The following is a 17,897-nucleotide window of genomic DNA, read 5'->3' as shown; positions in this document are numbered from 1 at the left end:
GTTTCAAAATATATTTTAGCAAACAAAATAGGTATATACTTCTCTTGAGATATGTCCGTAAATTCAGTAAGCGACATGCATTATATATTCGTACGCGTTTTCGTCATGTCAATTTACAATAAAAACAAACAAAAACAAAAAAAACTTAGAAAACTGTAAGTGCGCAGGATTCGCTCCCGAACGCGTTCTTGTAAACAAGGAAGTAAACTCATGCTACATTGTTGTGGCCACTCGTCGAGAAAACATTTCTAGCGAGAAAGTAAACTGGTGAGAATAACGATTGGAAATGTACATTTTTTAAATGGGATTGACCCCTTAAACCTTTTAAATAAATATATAAATTATCGTGATTTTGTTTGAAATTTGACTGCTTACGTAATAATATATTCATATCAATTTATTAATATTTCAATAGGAATAAGGCAGTATTTTTTAAGAATGCATTTATTTTATTTGCATAAAGGAAATGTATATTCATTGGTATATTTACAGGCTATTAAACTACAAAAAGTGATACTATATTATTTAAATGAAAATATCCTACGGAAAAACTGGTTTATTGATATGGTCGTTGTCGGGTGCTGCTTCTTGGTACTTAGCCCCAGAACCAAGGGAATCCTGGAAAGAAAACAAAGGAGAATTTTAATTCTGAACGGAAATTTTAATACGGACCCAATATTTTTCGTACGATATAATTTCCTTGAAATTCTTACTTAAACCAACGTATATTTAATTGATAATATCTGAAGGGTAGACGGGAATAACGATCTAAGTCCATTTTCAAACTTTGTGAGAAAAAAGCGATTTAAAAGTATAAGGACCATTTTCAGTGTGTTCTCTAAAATTATTACGTCTGTTTTTTTCTGTTTTTAAGTAATACACTTTTAATTGAATTCTACAGTCATTTAAATCACAATGATTAACTGTTACAAATAAAAAAATACAGTTACAGAGCAAAAATACAGTACCTTTCTTGAATGAACAATACATGCATAGGGATAATATTTCACCTTGTCCCTTGTTCGTGTGGGTGTTTCTTTACCGGAACTTACTCACTGTCTTCATCCACCCCTATTTCGAGTATTCTTAATGAACGGAAGTACTGTTGCACTTATGGTACATAAAATTGCTTCAAGAAGTGCAAGTCTTCAAATTTTGCACGGGAAATTCCAATCGGCTGTCCCTGCTTTATTGGAGGCAACAGATTTGCTTTCGAACTTGAGAGGTTTTTATGATTTTGTATGTTTCGTATGGACCAAAGGTGACCTTCGAAGGTGAAGCAGTGTATCAATTTTCTTCACAAGGAATTGTGAGATTGTCCTTCGTGAGAAAGAGTATTTTTTTCTTGTATCTCTTCCCAGGAAATGTTGTCCATTGCCGGAACAATTCCGGCTTACAGTCTATCACATTGAAAGGTTCTGTTTTTCTTTTTCCGTGCGTGTTCAATGACCTCACGCCAGTCATTAGGTGTTTTCCATTTGGGTCTGGTATGTATTACGCCCATGCTTGTATCACATTCTAAGTATTAATGTCCCCTCACTGGAAACGTAATCTGAATCTAATGAAATCGTTCCATTGTGCGGACCAGAAAGTGAAAAAATAGGAATTTGTGTAGTTCTTATTCTGCCCTAGGCAGAAATTGCAGAATATGTGCAAGTGACCAACAGTGCTTGATACAACTTGCGTGCAATAATGATATAATATGGAACAAACTTCATCCGGACTTCATCATCAAATTTCATGGAATCATCTTAAGTGATGTGATTCATGGCTCGAATCAGTTTGGATGAATCCGAAACTCGCCCATTTGTTTTACTTTTCTTCGCATTAGACCCAGTTTTTGGTGCAGACTGTTCATCCTAACTAGAGTTGTCCATTTCAAAGCACAACATTGGATGTTACACCCTAGCAGAGCAGGAGCCAACTGATTAAACAAAGGTGTACCAATTTTATGGGCACAAATATGAAAATACACAATGGGCCGTACAGACACACGAACTTAATTCGTCTCTGCATTGAATCAATGGGACTATGGAACTGAGCACTTCGATCGTTTTTCTGATGGACTTGTGGACTTCGATCGTTTTTCCAAAGTACACGATCCTTCCAAAGCTAAATTCCAGGGACATTGGTCACGCTTTCGAAATATACAGTTTATTATATGTAAGATCATTATTCGTTGCATAAAACGGTAATAACAACTCAAATTCGAAAAAAAAACTTAGATCGTTATTCCCGTGTACCCTTCATCTCTATTTGTCTAAGTCAGTGGTAAAAGTGACTTTATTATTTTTTTTATCATACATTAGTTTACTTTTCTTGTTAAAAGAAAGCAATATTTAGAGACTCTTTAAATCTCCGAACATGCCGTTTTCTGACAACTTCCCGGATTATTCGGATTAAGTCCAGAACTCATTAATTCCCCAAGTTCGATCTTCCTTTATTTTGAAGTTACTTTGAAAATGTACAATCTAACGGCTAACGCCCGCGCGCGCATTCAGTTCGGTAGCCAGTCAGAAAAAAACTGAATGTATTATTGGGGTTCTGATTTGACTGTAGATTCACATGCTATAAAATAGAAACACTATACTTCAACAAAGAAACTAATAGCAAGTCACAGGATACCAGTTCCAATGAAATGTTTTTTAGTGTTTGATTAGAAACTCTCTTATGTTCGATTTCGACCGATTGTGGTCAAGTTGTTTACAATCAAACTTTGTATACGAATGGCCTCGAGTGTATTCCATTTTAGATTATCTCGAATACTAATCATAATAATTGTTCGAATTCTGCTTTAAGTTGTGGGTTATATCTACAAAGATATGACTTATTCAACTTTTACTCACTCACACTACGATCAAATTGAATGTTCGATTATATCAACTAAGTATTCTTCTCAATAATGTAAATTATATTTTATTCAGTTTGACTTACCCCAATAAGAATATCCAAATCCGAAGGTATTATCTCCTTTGAGATCATCTCCACTCTTTGACAGCTGAGGGTTTCCTTGTGGGGCAGCTATTTCTTGTAGTGGTGCAGGAAAAGCTACTGCAATGCAAACAAACACTGCCACAAACACAAAAAGAGACTGAAAAGAATAAATAAATTAATAAATAATAAAATCTATAAATTCTTTATATTCTAGAAATGTTTCTAGAGATGTCATTAATATTAGGAAATGCTGAAGGAATATTTTTTTAAAAAAATACAGTAATTTAAAAATACATTATTACCTAAAAGAATTTCCTGTATGATTAGCAAAATATCATATGTGTATAAGAACATTGTTCAATAGTCTTTTAATCTAGAAATAGTTTTGCTTACGCTTAAGATTATGTTAACTTTTATTGTATTTTGTACAAAGTTAACAAGTATTGCAGTATATTTATCCAGTGTGAGCCAAATGAAACACTCTCATTATTTACAAGCGGAACATGAAAGTCAACGAGACAAGAGTTCTGGGTGTCTCGTCCCGGAAAGACGTTGTAAAAGAGATGTATCATCTCGAAAGGTGTAATTTTTCTGTTGGAGGAGCTTTATCTCGTAACATGGTTTCTGTCTTCTTCTTTTTTCTTACCATATCATGAAATGAGTAACAAAAGACGAAATGGAACACATTCAATGGTCCAGTAGACTTGGGAGTTTTGTTGATGTACGGTTATTCATTCTGTGTATGTGGAAAATAATGTACTCTGAACAATCTTCATGATGAATGTTCCATTTTAAAATAATAATAATATATATAAACTACTAACTTCTCGTTTTGTCTTTTGTGTGTTTCAGGTGTCAAGACCAGAAGACCAGTACGGAAGGTGGCCTTAAAAGGTACACAGCACAACTACAGATTGTTACCCAAAAATGCATTTAATGGGCTCTACGTATATAACTAATGGTCGATAACTAACTAACTAAAACTAACTAACTCTATGGCCTATGGAACCCGGAGGTTCAATGCCGCGTTCACAAAAGCTCTCCACTGACTTCTATCCTTAGCTAACTGCATCCAGTTTCTACACTGTATTCCAATCTCTGCGAGATCCATCTTAATATTGTCCTCCCATCTGCGCCTAGGTCTTCCTAATGGTCGTTTTCCGATTGGTCTTCCAGTCAAGACTTTGAAAGCGTCTCTACTTTCTTCCATTTTAGCTACATGACCCGCTCATCTAAGCCTCCTAGACTTGACGACCCTAACAATGTTGGGTAAACCATATAAATTATGTAGTTCCTCGTTATGAAGTTTCCGCCATTCCCCATTCCCGTTCCTCTTGGGTCCGAATATTCGTCTCAGGATCTTGTTCTCAAATACTTTCAGTCTATGTTCTTCCCTCAGAGTAAGTGACCATGTTTCGCAGCCATACAGAACAACAGGCATGATTATCGTTTTATATATTTTAAGTTTCAAATTCCTCGACAGAATTCGCGACGACAAGAGATTTTGAACGGAATAGTAACACGAATTCCCTGCTTTTAGTCGACATTTAATTTCTCCGTGAATATGATTTTCCTCTGTTAATATTGATCCTAGATATTTGAAAGTATCCACTTTATCAAAAGTATTATTTAGTATTTTAACGCATCCATAATTTGCTGTATTCCGGTCCCGACGCACTTCCATGTATTTAGTTTTCTCTGCATTTACTTCTAAACCCATGTCCCTGCAAGCGTTTAATAGGATCTCTGCATTTCTTTCTATTGTTCTCCTATCATCTCCTATTAAATTTACATCATCAGCATATGCCATAACCTGGTGAATACCGTTCAACTGTAAGCCCTGGTTGCTATCTTTGATTTTCCTTATAGCGTACCGTATTCCAAAACGAAGTTAAATAATAATGGCGACAACGCATCTCCTTGTTTCAGGCCATTTTCGACGTGAAAGCTTGTGGACAAAAATTTTCCTACCCGGACTTTACTTTGGGATTCATTTAAACATATCTTAATTAATCTAATTAGCTTTCTCGGTATTCCAAGTTCTGCAAGAACGTTGTATAATGTTTCTCTCCTAACCGAGTCGTACGCCTTTCTAAAATCAATAAATAGTTGATGTACCGGGGTATTGTATTCCCACTTTTTTTTTCGAGTATTTGGCGAATGGTAAATATTTGGTCGATAGTTGATCGATTTCTTCTAAATCCGCACTGATAATCTCCAATAATTTCATTTGCGTATGGGGTCAGTCTTGCTAAGAGAATATTTGAAAGGATTTTATAGGATGTTGACATAAGAGAAATGCCTCGATAATTATTACAGTCAGTTTTGTCGCCTTTCTTGTGGATTGGAACAATGATTGATTCTTTCCACTCTTGTGGCAATTCTTCCTTGTTCCAGATAAGGAGAATGAGTTTGTGTATCTTGTTCCACAATTTTTCGCCTCCAGCTAAAATTAACTCAGCCGGAATTTCATCTACACCCGGAGATTTGTGTTTCTTTAATTTCTTTATAGCGGTTTCTACTTCTATTCGGTTGGGTTCTGGAATATACGGTACTGCGGTGTGTATCTCCTTTTCTCCACGAACACTAGTTTTTGATTGCGTGTTAAGCAAATCGTCAAAGAAATCTTTTCATCTATTTAAGATGCTATCCGTGTCAGTGAGAACTGTACCGTCAGGTTTCTTTAATATATAAGCACGAGGTTGATAGCCTTTCTTAAATTCGTTGATTCCCTTATACATGTCCCGTATGTTTTTACTTTTACTACTATCTTCAAGTTCCTTAATTTTAGCTTTCAGAAAATCGCGTTTCTTTGTTCTAAAAGTTTTGGAAGTTTCCCGCCTGATATCTGCGAAATTTTGTGTAGTCATTTCATTCGGATTTTGTAGCCAGCGTAATTTTGCCTGTTTTCTCTTCTCTGCTAGTTTTATGCATTCCTGGTCGAACCATGGTTTGTTCCTACGTATTTCCGCGTGTCCCAATTTTCCTTTTGCTGAAATTTTAATGCTATCTCTAATTTCAATCCAGGTATCCTCAACACTAGTGCACTCCGAATCTTCTAAAGCCAAAAATCTATTCGAAACTTCAATCTGGTATTCCTCTCTTACCTGGCTCTCTTCTAATTTCTTTAAATTGAATCTCTCCGTTTTCGGACAATGAATATTGCCTTTATTCAACGATAACCTCTCCCGTATTATCGCTGCTACCAGGTAGTGGTCAGTGTCACAATCAGCCCCTCTAAACGACCGGACATCAATTATGCTAGATTGCCTTCTTCTATCTACTAAAACGTGATCGATTTGATTATGTGTTTTCCCGTCTGGTGATGTCCAAGTGTATTTATGAACGTCGCGATGTGGGAATTTTGTACCCTTCACGATTAGGTTTTTGGATGTTGCAAAGTTCACGAGTCTAACACCGTTGTCATTACTTTCCTTATGCAGACTTTCGTTCCCTATAATCGGTTTGAAAATATCCTCTCGTCCTACCTTCGCATTGAAATCCCCTAATAGAATTTTCATATGGTATCGCGGGAGTTGGTCAAATATCCGTTCCACTTCTTCGTAAAAACTGTCTTTTATATCGTCATCCTTATCTTCCGTTGGGGCATGTACATTTAAAACAATAATATCACACCACCATCCCTTAAGAGTAATAAAAGAAAGTCTGTCAGTAACAAATTCAACCTGTTTAATTGCTGGTAATATGCGTTTATGAACGAAAAACCCTGTTCCTAACTGGTGATTTTTATTTCCTTCCCCGTAAAAGAACGTAAAATTTCCGGAATTCTCAGATCCATTTCCTTCCCACCTAACTTCCTGAACTCCTACTACGTCCATCCTGTATTTCTCTAACTCCCTCGTTACGGATTTTAACGCGCCTGCCCTATAAAGACTCCTAATATTCCATGTTCCAAATCTCATGTCCATTTTCTTTTGCTGAGGTCGTGCCAAGTTATCAGTCCTTGTCCGAGGCTTTTGTGAATATTTCTGAACAAGTGCTTTCTTTTTATAGGATGAGGTTGTTAGCCCTACCCAAACCCCCAAGCTGGAGGGAAACAAAATTTAAAATGCATGTTGTCTATCCAACTATGGGTATTTCCCGCTATTTAACCAGCTGTATTAACCTCTTTAATCTCAACAATAGTGTTACTTCGTTGGCAGATGAATTGCTTCGAAAATGTTTGGTTAGGCATTAGAACAAATCTTCTCTAAATCTAACCCTCTTTGATAAAATAATTTGAATTTGAAAAAAAGGAGTAATTTCGAATAGAAAAAGTAATGGCAGGGAAACGTTTCGCCTTTGTTGTTCCTCATGGTTGTCCCGATAGGTTTTATTTATTTATTTATGTACAATATATGAAAGATATATACTACCAAGTGTTATATTATTAACGGGGGCACGGTGGCTTAGTGGTAGAGAGTTTACCTTTGATCCGTGGAATCTCTGGTTCAATCTGCGTGCAAGTAAGTTTAAGATGGACAATGTCGTCTCTGCAAACTTTTTCGTACTCATGTTTCCTTCCATAATCTCATTCCTAATTCTTCCATCCTCCCCTAATTCTTCCATCATCATTGAATTGCCTTAAGCATCTGCCTCCCTTAGCTTAACGGTCCCTTAGCTCCATTAGCCTGGAACGTCAAGCTCATTTCATTTTCTATTGTTGTTCGACACATGCCATATCTAACAGTGACACACCTACTTCTCGTAAATTGTGTTTGGATTGAACAAATCTAACAAATTGTATATTTTCCTTTTGTTTATTTTTTGCTATTACAATTCAGTCAATATTTTGAAATTTCTTCCTACCCTCCATCACAATTTTTCTTTCTTGACCAGGATTTAAAGAGCCTTGTATCCTGGAAGATTCCCTCCAGTCAGGCTACTTCTTGTAGTCAACACACTCAAAAGCGAGCCCCAACTACAACTAAATACGAAGAGTTTTAATTGGGAAAACAAGTAGATCTATCTGGTAGGGCACTCATTTCTGGTACGAGCGTAGGGCTCCCAGACTTCCCGGCTATAAAAGCCGGGCAATATACGAAAATTTTCATTAAACCGGAGCAATATATCAAAATTTTCACTAAACCGGGACAATATACCAAAATTTTCACTAAACCGGGAAAATATACCAAAATTTCCACTAAACCGGGACAATGTACCAAAATTTTCACTACACCGGGAAAATATACCAAAATTTCCACTAAACCGGGACAATATACCAAAATTTCCACTAAACCGGGATACTCCATGAAAATACAACCGTTGTTATACAGTCGTTTCTAACTGAAGTATTAGAATTAACTCAATAGGTCAACACTCGCTAAAAGTGAGTGATAGAGAATACAGTGTATCTATCAGTTGAATATCGATGAATAATACATAAAAACAGTATTTTTAATTCTATACGAGAAATTAATTTAAATTTTATCATAAAAGCGGGACATATAAAGTTGGTAACTATTTTTGGGAGGTAACAGATGATGCAAACTTTTCCGGATAAACCGAGACGTCTGGAAGCTTTAAGCGAAGGATATGCAGTTCTATTCCATGTTATTTAAGCTTGTGGTGGACAACAATGTGGGGTATGGGCAGGGCCGTGCGGTGAAAAATCAGCGCCCGGGGCGGGAGTGTACGACGGCGCCCCCATACATATATTCCAAGGAATTTTTCCTATCTTTTTTTTCTCCCGAATTTTTCGCCCCTTACTTCGGCGCCCGGAGCCGTCGCCCCGCTTGTCCCCCCACGGCACGGCCCTGGGTGTGGGGTTTATTGAGAATTGCCCACCAGTAAAAACGAAACAGAATTTATTGGCGATATAAGAGACGTGATAGAACTGTTCCAGATTATAGACACACCTTCCGAGACATCACATTGGCAGCGTATGTTTGAGACGAGACAGCCTCAACTATTGTCCCGTAGGAAATCCTAGTTTCCTCGAGATCTTCCCATTTTCTCGCATATTCCCTTTCCACCAATTCTTTCATAACTTTTCACTTTAATTAGTCATTTGTCTCCTACAGCCTACGGAACTATTATAATGGAATGTAAGAGTACAGATTTTATGTAATTTTGAAGCTCTTAAATTCTTCCTATTAATTGATAAGAATTTTTTGTTCCACGAACGCGACTCTTAAAATTTATTGAATCAGAAGGAGTAAAGATGTCTCCTAAATAACCTAAGTTTAAATTAGCTATTTTCGTGCATTGTTTTGTTAAAAGCTTCCAGCCATTGTAGCATTTATGCAATAAAAATGTGTGTGATTTTTATCTATCACATTTTTCAATAATTTTTAGCCTCGGCAGTTATAAAATTTCAGTTAAATATCAGTTTTTCGTAAATCTTTTACGAGATTTTAACATTATTTACCAGTTTGAAGCAGCTTTCTTCAATTATAATTTTAATTAAACCATTCTTTATGTTTCCGAAGCAGTGACGACGCGAAAGGAGTACACCTGCCTACCGTCTTGTAATGTAGTCAAATAATTAAAAAGTATCGTTTTCGGTATACTAATTTACTTGCCTTTAAATTTCGCTGATCCCTCCATCCCTCACCCAAGAAATTATAACTGGAATCGTAACTGTGCTCAAAAGTAACTTTCCTTTACGTCTATCATTATTTAATTTAAAACTCAGGATAACGCCTATTTAAGCTTCTCGAGTCTTTCTGGTGGCTTCGACACTGATTGTAGATAAGCGTTCACTTATGGAAAATGTTAAGTTCTGAAGACATGTCTGGTAGGGCTGCACATTTACGAGAGTCAAGACAGTCAAGCCATGGTCGTGGAGGCAAGAGGACCTGTGGAGTGAAAGGCTTAAGGTTGGTGTAAAGGGACAAGTTTTGCCAATAGATGTCACTACAGTCTTCGTATCTCTGTCATGTATTTTTTTTTTACCTTTCACGAAAATTTTTTACCTTTCACCTAAAGACTTCAAACTTTTGGAGAAGGAACTTTATCACCTATCGAAGGCAACAATCTTCTTATTCTTTCCGATTTCTTATTTTGAATTTTCTTTATTGCTGAAAGAGTTATATTGTTAAATGTTTGGATATCTATTTCAATAAACATGCCATTTCAACAATGAAGAAAATTTTAAAAACAAAATCGGCACGGATTATTGCCTTCGATAGGTTATGATGTTCCTTCTCTAAAAATTTGAAATCTCTAATTTGAAATATGTAAGAAAAATCGTGAATTTTCGTGAAAGGTAAAAAATACATGAGATACGAAGGCTATAGTGACATATATAGGCAAAACTCGTCCCTTTAAACTAACCTTAAGTGAATAGACCGTATGTTTCAGGTCTTGGTGAGGTCTTGCTCCAGTGTTAGCACTTGCTCCAGCAAAACGAGGCTTTGTTGCAGTGCTGTAGTCCGCGTCACCCAAATTGGCGTGTGGCATCAGACAATAAACTCGTAGTGCGCTGTTAGTAAACCTTCAGGGAGGAATTTAATCATTCATAATTGATTTTCCTCGTATTTGTGGACAATTATGAATGATTAAATTCCTCCCTGAAGATTTAGTAACAGCGCACTACGACCCTATTGGCTGATTCCACACGCCAATTCGGCTGACGCGGACTATAACAGCACTGTACCCCCGCTCGGCTGTTTTGTCCTCTGGTCAATGTGGAGATGGTCTAATAGGCACCACCGCTATTTTCTGACAGTGTGTGAAGTTTTTATTTTTTTATTTTTTTGCATCATATTAATACGGTACTAAAACAAAGATTTGTGTAAACATAAAAGTACTGTTTTCATTTTATCTTGTTTCACACAAGTAAGGCTTAAAAACACTTTTATGTTAATTGAGATTATAGGTGCAGAAAATATTTCTTGTTGAAATTACATTGAAACATTAAAGGCGTTATGTATCACTTTTAAACCGATAATACGGTAGATAGTTTAGATAATAATTTTTTCTACTCACCTTGGTGATCATTTTAAGGGAACATTTTCCAGTTATTCTCTCTAGGTACCAATGCTAATTGTCGTCGAATGTAAGTTTCTTTTATATAGGAATCAAACTGTCCTTGCTAACTAAATTAAGAAAGAAATTTAATTAAAAAACATGTGTTTTATAAATAATTATAAAAGCGGTAATTGATGTGAGCATGGGCAGTGATGCATAAGTTTCCAAAGGAAATAATACTTCAAGCATAGTCAATGCAGTTTTTCATCTAAGTAATTATTATGGTTTGTTTCTGATTAAGATATAATAATACATATAATTGAAATCCTTCACGCTCTTAACATACGGAAATCGTCCTTGTAAATCATGTGATGCGTAGTGAATTAAATAATGTACTGTTTATACGAATGATTAGGAATAAACATATATTAACTTCAATTATAATGTAAATTTCCAGATCCATCTACGAGTATGTGATTTCTTATAGAAATTCTACGTCTGTCGACATGCATGAGAGAAAACATATTGTGGTAAAGATGTTTTTAATAAATTGGATATACCAAAAGCTCCCTTATTTGCTGTCTGCCCGTTCGGAAGACACAAAATCACAAGAACTTCTTGATGGATAACCAACAATTTTAGCCAGGATATAGATAATAAAAATTTACAAATCGAGTTGGTTGATGGAGGTAAACCATCTATCCATCTACCGAAAGTGGAAGAAATAAACTATTTCTGATTTTAGCTTTGATGACAATAGTGTATTGTCTCTTAATAAAATATAGTATTTATGTGTGAATGAAATGGGTGATGTCTGTTAACAGATTTATTAGACAGATAATATACAAAGTCACATTCTGCCTTTTCGCTATTATAGGCACAGTTATAGAGACTACTTAATTATTTATATGTATGTGCCACTAGCATTAGCAGATATCTTATAAACAAACATATTAATAAATGGGAGCCAACTTGAGATTTGCATTCTCAAAGCAAATGTACTATTCAATCATGATAAATACACAAATTATAAATCTGAATGCTCAGTAGTATAAGTGAAGCCTGTTGTTGGAAGACCTACCAACAATCTGGCATAGCAAATGTCATCATAACAAATAAGCAGTTAGGAGAGAAAGGACAACTTACTGGCCAGGAGAGTGTGCTGCCATTCTTGAAAGACCTCGTAAGAACCTTGGTAGTCTAATCAACTCGAATCTTCAAATCTTCCAAATCATAACTTGTTGTTAAAAGTGAGTCCTTTTATATGATTGTGGCAGAACACTTTCCCTTTCACCAGAAGTTGTTTACAATGATTTGTCCGTCTGATGAAATACCTTGTTTTCTAAAGAGTGTTGCTATTGCCTTTATATTTAAAATGAGTTTTAAAAAGTTTTAATTATACTCAAATATAATTATCAAATTTATATTAAACAACACAATAGAAGCAAAACAGTGATAGGTAGCGTGAAGCGGTTTCCTTCAACCCTTAACGGTTCCAACAATTGGTTTCATTTCCATCCTTAACTCTTTACTAAAACCAGTGTTAGAAATTCATTAAAACTTCAGTCCTCATTATTAAACTGCATAAAAAAACGATAATGGGAAGATTTCTTTAATCGATTTAGCGTTCTAAGCATCTACTCTCTTTACCCTCTATTGAAATCACTAGTGGCAGAAATCAAATAATTTAGAATTGACTGCTCTAAAAATGATAAAAGAAAACGAGAAGCACTTTCCTGGGATCAATTAAGCGTCCCCTAATCCCTAACTAAGAATTTAGGGGTTATTCTAGTAGTACAGTAGGCCCTCATGTCAACGTGCAAAACCTGTTATGTATGTGTGACGAGTTTCAAGAGCAAGTTGATGATGGTTGTCTCAGTAGCGTTACATTTGAACCAAGCTCGTCATACAGTTTCTGTATTTGCAGTGATGGACGGGGAGAAATGTGACGAATTGTTCACAGGCAGACTGCGACAAAGTGAGCTTCTCTTGATGGAAACTTCAATTTTCACCTTATGTGCACCATGAAAATCCAAATTTCATTACGTGGTCTACACTGTGACATCCTAATTTTTTCATGTTGACTCAATGTCCCAAAGATATGTTTCAGCTTTGTTCTCGTTCTGCTGAAACCGGAAGTGGTGGATCAAGGCTATACTGCAGAGTTTCGAAAGTGAAAAATGTTGAAGTGACTCTGCAATGTGTTTGGACAATTATTGTCCTAATAAAGTGTCAACCGTCATGGATTTTATAATACTTTTAAATATAATGTAATATAATATAATATAATATAGTAGATGCCTTAAATATCTTTTTAAATTTAATCTAAATACTATGAAAAGATTGAACCAACACATAAATGAGTGAAAAGATTAAGCAGAATACTTCAGAAATGTACAGTACTCAATGGTTCAAAATGTCTGAGAGCATGGACTTCTGTACAAAACTACGTATATTATTATTATTATTATTATTATTATTATTATTATTATTATATAATATGTGTTTCTAAAAGAATAATTAATAATAATAAGTTACCATTGATATGTCGTTATTTCTGGCCATAAACAACTGAAAATTCAGCTTTCGTTGTTTGAGTAATCTCTAGGGAAATATCACCCACATAGCACACTACGTCCCTGGGATGTCCCATTTTGATCCTAATCATCCCATTCGGTTCCCGGGATTATCGGGACAATGAGAAGACATCAAATGGAATGAGAAGACGTCCTGAAGGATTCCCATGTAGGATGTCCACGGGACGTCCCAGATGGGACAGGAGGTCCGAGGGAAAACCAATAGACATCCCTTCGTGATCCCGTTGAATATCCCATATCCCGGGACATTAGCGGACATCTGGATCTCCCGCGGAAATCCTGTGGTTGTCCCGGGAGCACATTCGGATATCCCGGGATGTCCCGTCGTCCGTTGCGGGCTCAGTCTCGGATATCCCATGGACGTAGTTGTGCTATGTGGGAACAGATAGTAGCAAATTGGTTTGCCTTTGTTGCATGTGGTCCTACAGCCAATTCATAATAAGAAAATCAGTATAATATAATTTCCCAATCAATTTCATTAAACATCCGTCTCCTTTAGCTTCAAGTATATATCCATGTATTATTTCATTAAAAGGAATCATTTCGAGTAATATTATATTCTAATAGTGATATCAAGAATAACTTCCATGCAGGATTTAAAAAAAAATACATCGATTCTTCCCACAATCTCAATTCATCATTCCATTTTTTATGTATTACACACGTTTACTGATAATTCCGTTCCTATTACATTAATACTTCAGTATGTTAGTCACATTCTTTTTAAATCTGCAACACTTAGCTCGTGCAAACTAACTGCAGTTCGTAGTAAAAGTTACATACGCTAATACCTTAATAAATATAATATCTCTATCAATCTTAACAATTTCATATACAATTATCATAAAAGCACTAAATTGTGACGTAAGATATCCCAGCTTCAAATAATGGTGGGAGCTCCTGTAGTTCAAATCTTATATTAAGCTTAAGATCCACGTCTCACGTATCAGGATGCTGAAAAATATAGTAGGGAAAGCGTTGTACCTTTGAAAGAATGTACATTTGAACCTGTGCTTTTCTCGAATTCAGAGCTATCTAGGTGCAGTGATTAAAATTCATTTGAAAGATTAAATGAGAAAAAACACTACAAACGCGTTTGGCTGTTGTTTACTGTGTTGTGTCGAGGAATGTTCCTTTTAATTTTTCCACACCCAAAATGAAGATTTTTTTTTTTTTAGTTACCTTTTGAGGTTTGTGCTCTTCGGTTTTCGCAACTTGTGATATTTATTTGTCCAAACTTAAGGTAGAATCATTGGTGAATACAGTTATATTTTTAGTTTTAACTTCTGTTCAATATTTAAGCTAGTGGGGAACTTTTTTTCGTAATGGTGACCCTCTTGTACCTATGAACATTAATGCATCGTGTACCTTTGAACGATAAATAATACTGTTTAAAGCTACACAATGTAAGTAGTTAAAACAATTATATATTTTATATAGGTTAGGTTAGGATATAAAGTTATTAATTATAATTTTAAGTAGTATTGCTAAATATTCGCTTATTATATAACATAATGTTAAGAGTTGTATATGATCAACTTTATTGTTCACAAGTTTTTGTTAGAACTTCCCTTCAATTTTTAATTTAATTGATAAAATTTTAATTCTCGGGAGCTTTTTGTAGCTAAACCTTTTATTGCAATTTATAACTGTTAATATTTGTGGTTTCTTTTTATATTATTGCCGCAGAAACATTGTAATTATCACTGTTCAAAGGTACAAGAGGGTCTGTTCAAAGGTACACGACCATAATGTAAATGTGAACAAAACGAATTTGTTCTTATTTTATCTTATAAAATGTATTGTAATTAGGTAACACGTTTAAAAATCATCCTATCTGATAGCCAAGAGATGACACTTCAAATGTACGACAAAAATTGGGGAAAAAGTGCTGAATATTAGCACCAAATTTTCGAAGACTGTAAATGTGTTCACAGGTACAACGCCTTCCCCTAAGTTTTAGGTCATTTCTCACATAACTTCATGTGAGCTGTAATTTCATGTTTCATTTAGCTGCACTTCTAAAAGACACACTTAAGTTTAGCTCTGACAACATTACTGGTAAACGGGACGCTACACTCAAATCCTAAAGCAATAGATAAACCAAGTAAATCTGTGCCAAAACAGAAAGGAAAAAAGAGACTGAAGCAAAAGTGTGAGACTACAATACAAAAATTAAGTATTATTTATGTTCTCGTGTACCTAAAAGATAAATAGATGTATTTTCTGATATTTAGAATTCAACTTCTGTCGAAAACAATAATTACAAAGCACCAGTAATCATGTGAAAGTAATGCAAAATTTCCTAATTAATATGGTGTTTTATGGGACAAAAATATTGAGAGAATAAGACATCTAAGACAGTATAAACCTATGTTGTTTAATCAACAACATGTGTAGAGCTAACAAAACTCAAATCGATAACCGTTTCATTGTCCCTATAATTTATTTCCTCTTTCGTAATCCGTATATAAAATTAGCTAGAAAATACATACACTGTATGAATTTCTTCAGAAGGATAAAGAATAGCAGGAGAGGGCTTTCATTGGTACTATGTTATTTATCACAAAAGGAAACCATCACATAGAGCAATAAAATAATAGTATTAGTAAAAAAAATAGATATAATGCACTACCTGAGATAGTACTTTACGAGCTACTCATTGGAAAAGAAAATTAAGTGTGGGACATATAAGTCAGGTAAGAAATTTCTTTGTATTTTCATACTTGCATGGGAAAATCGCAATTAACATGAATAATTTTGAAGCACAATACAAAAAGGGAATAACACTGCTCGACAAAATGAAACTTTTTGAAAGCTGTTTTTGATTTGACACCTGATTTTGTATTATTTGAGGTTGCTAATTACGATAATGAAATTAGTTTTCCTCCATCACGTCAAGTTTTTTCACAAATCGGAAAACATGAATGCGTAAATTGTGCTATTTACACAGCAACGCTGCTTATATAGAGTAACATTATAACTATATATTTCTAACAAAGGAACATTATTTTGCGTCAGAACTAATCTAAACATCAATATTCTAAATAATTAAGGTCATCACTGACGTAACTAGGGGGGCAAACGGGGCTTGTTCCTCGGGCGCCGGGTTGGAAGGGCCCAAATTGGGCAAATATTTGGGGGAGTGGTTTTGGTTTAGTTGGTCAGGGGGGCGCTAAGGCGCGTTCTTGCCCCAGGCGACAACTAGCGTATTTACGTCGCTGAAGGTCATTAATAAACAACTTACCTAATTTTTGTCTCTGCCTTTTCACTTGGATGCTCCTAAAACTAGACTTCCTTTTGTGAGTAGTTCGTGAATCTTCACGTACCAACGTTCAACAATAACCCGCCGAAATTGTTGTTCTCCAAAGGCTCTGATGGTGGAATTCAATTGCTTTGATGTCCTGGTGAATCTTTCATAATGTTCTTCACTTTAATCACAGAAGTTAGAAGGAAAGCTGTCTAAATGTGAATACAGAAAATAAACCTGAAGACTCATTTTGTACCCTAAGGTTTTAAACTTCTGGAGCATATTAGAAACAATGTACTTGTAACTTTCGTCTCTATTATTCCCGAGAAAATTATGACACACGTCCCTGGGTGTACTTCATGCTTCCTTTTCAACACTTGTCATACAATGTTCAAAGTCTGACTGATCTGAGAATTCTGATCTGAGGACCAATGAATATTCCTTCTTATAACTTAGCACTTGAAAGTTCTGGGAATTTTGCCACTAGACACTGGAAGCACTGCCCATCTTTATTTAGACCTTTGACAAATTGTTTCGTTAGGCGCAGTTTAATATGCAAGGTGGTAATATGAATTTTGAAGGGTCTACGAGGCAGATGTTTTTCACATTTTTACTTCCTATATTGCGGCTTTCCCTGATAATCAATTTGAGTCCAGTATTTATCGCATTCTCTGCTGTTCCATTCGTAAAATGTGGCTTGGATATTTCGTGTACTCTTACTGCTGTCCAAGAAGCATATATATCACCTTCAGATAGCCGCACAATAACCACTGATGATCCTCGTATTTTACTTAAAAAACATTTCCATATTTTCGTAAGTCTCCTTTAAATGTACAGAATGAATAATGGGTATACAGAGGGTATACTGGGTATGCTGTTGTGAAGAAGCAGACCGTTCAAACTTCTCGTGTTGGAATCAATTAAATTCCTCCATTTCTCTCCACTATAGTTCTCGCAATCACAGTTTACACAGCGCTGTTATTGCGTTCCCAACCGGTAACGCGTTGTGATATCATTCAGTGCTACCAGATACAGTACATATTTTTTCAATGTTAGCAGAATAAGTAACTGCACGTCTTTTATTACAAATTCAAAGATAATCAGAAGGCTATGGCATCGAAAGTATATTTTTATATTTGTAATTATAATCAGTACTTCTTACGAAATATACATATATACGGGTATTTCCTCTCCCCTCCCCT

The 17,897-nt window shown here is 35.4% G+C and overlaps 1 long non-coding RNA gene across 1 annotated transcript; it reads right to left on the bottom strand.

Annotated features, from left to right (window-relative positions):
- Positions 1–460: 460 nt before the first annotated feature.
- LOC145691669 (uncharacterized) lies at positions 461–10,929 on the bottom strand. Its single transcript, XR_014132482.1, has 3 exons — positions 10,867–10,929; positions 2,935–3,091; positions 461–618 (listed from the first exon to the last, which is right to left on the bottom strand). It is a non-coding gene; the product is annotated as an uncharacterized LOC145691669 (long non-coding RNA).
- Positions 10,930–17,897: the final 6,968 nt, after the last annotated feature.

This window comes from Thermobia domestica, chromosome 8 (assembly GCF_964235325.1).
Source record: "Thermobia domestica chromosome 8, izTheDome1.hap1.1, whole genome shotgun sequence".
Classification (NCBI taxonomy): Eukaryota; Metazoa; Arthropoda; class Insecta; order Zygentoma; family Lepismatidae; genus Thermobia; species Thermobia domestica.
Note: the sequence above shows the minus strand (reverse complement) of the source record. Positions and strands in the feature narration are given on the sequence as shown.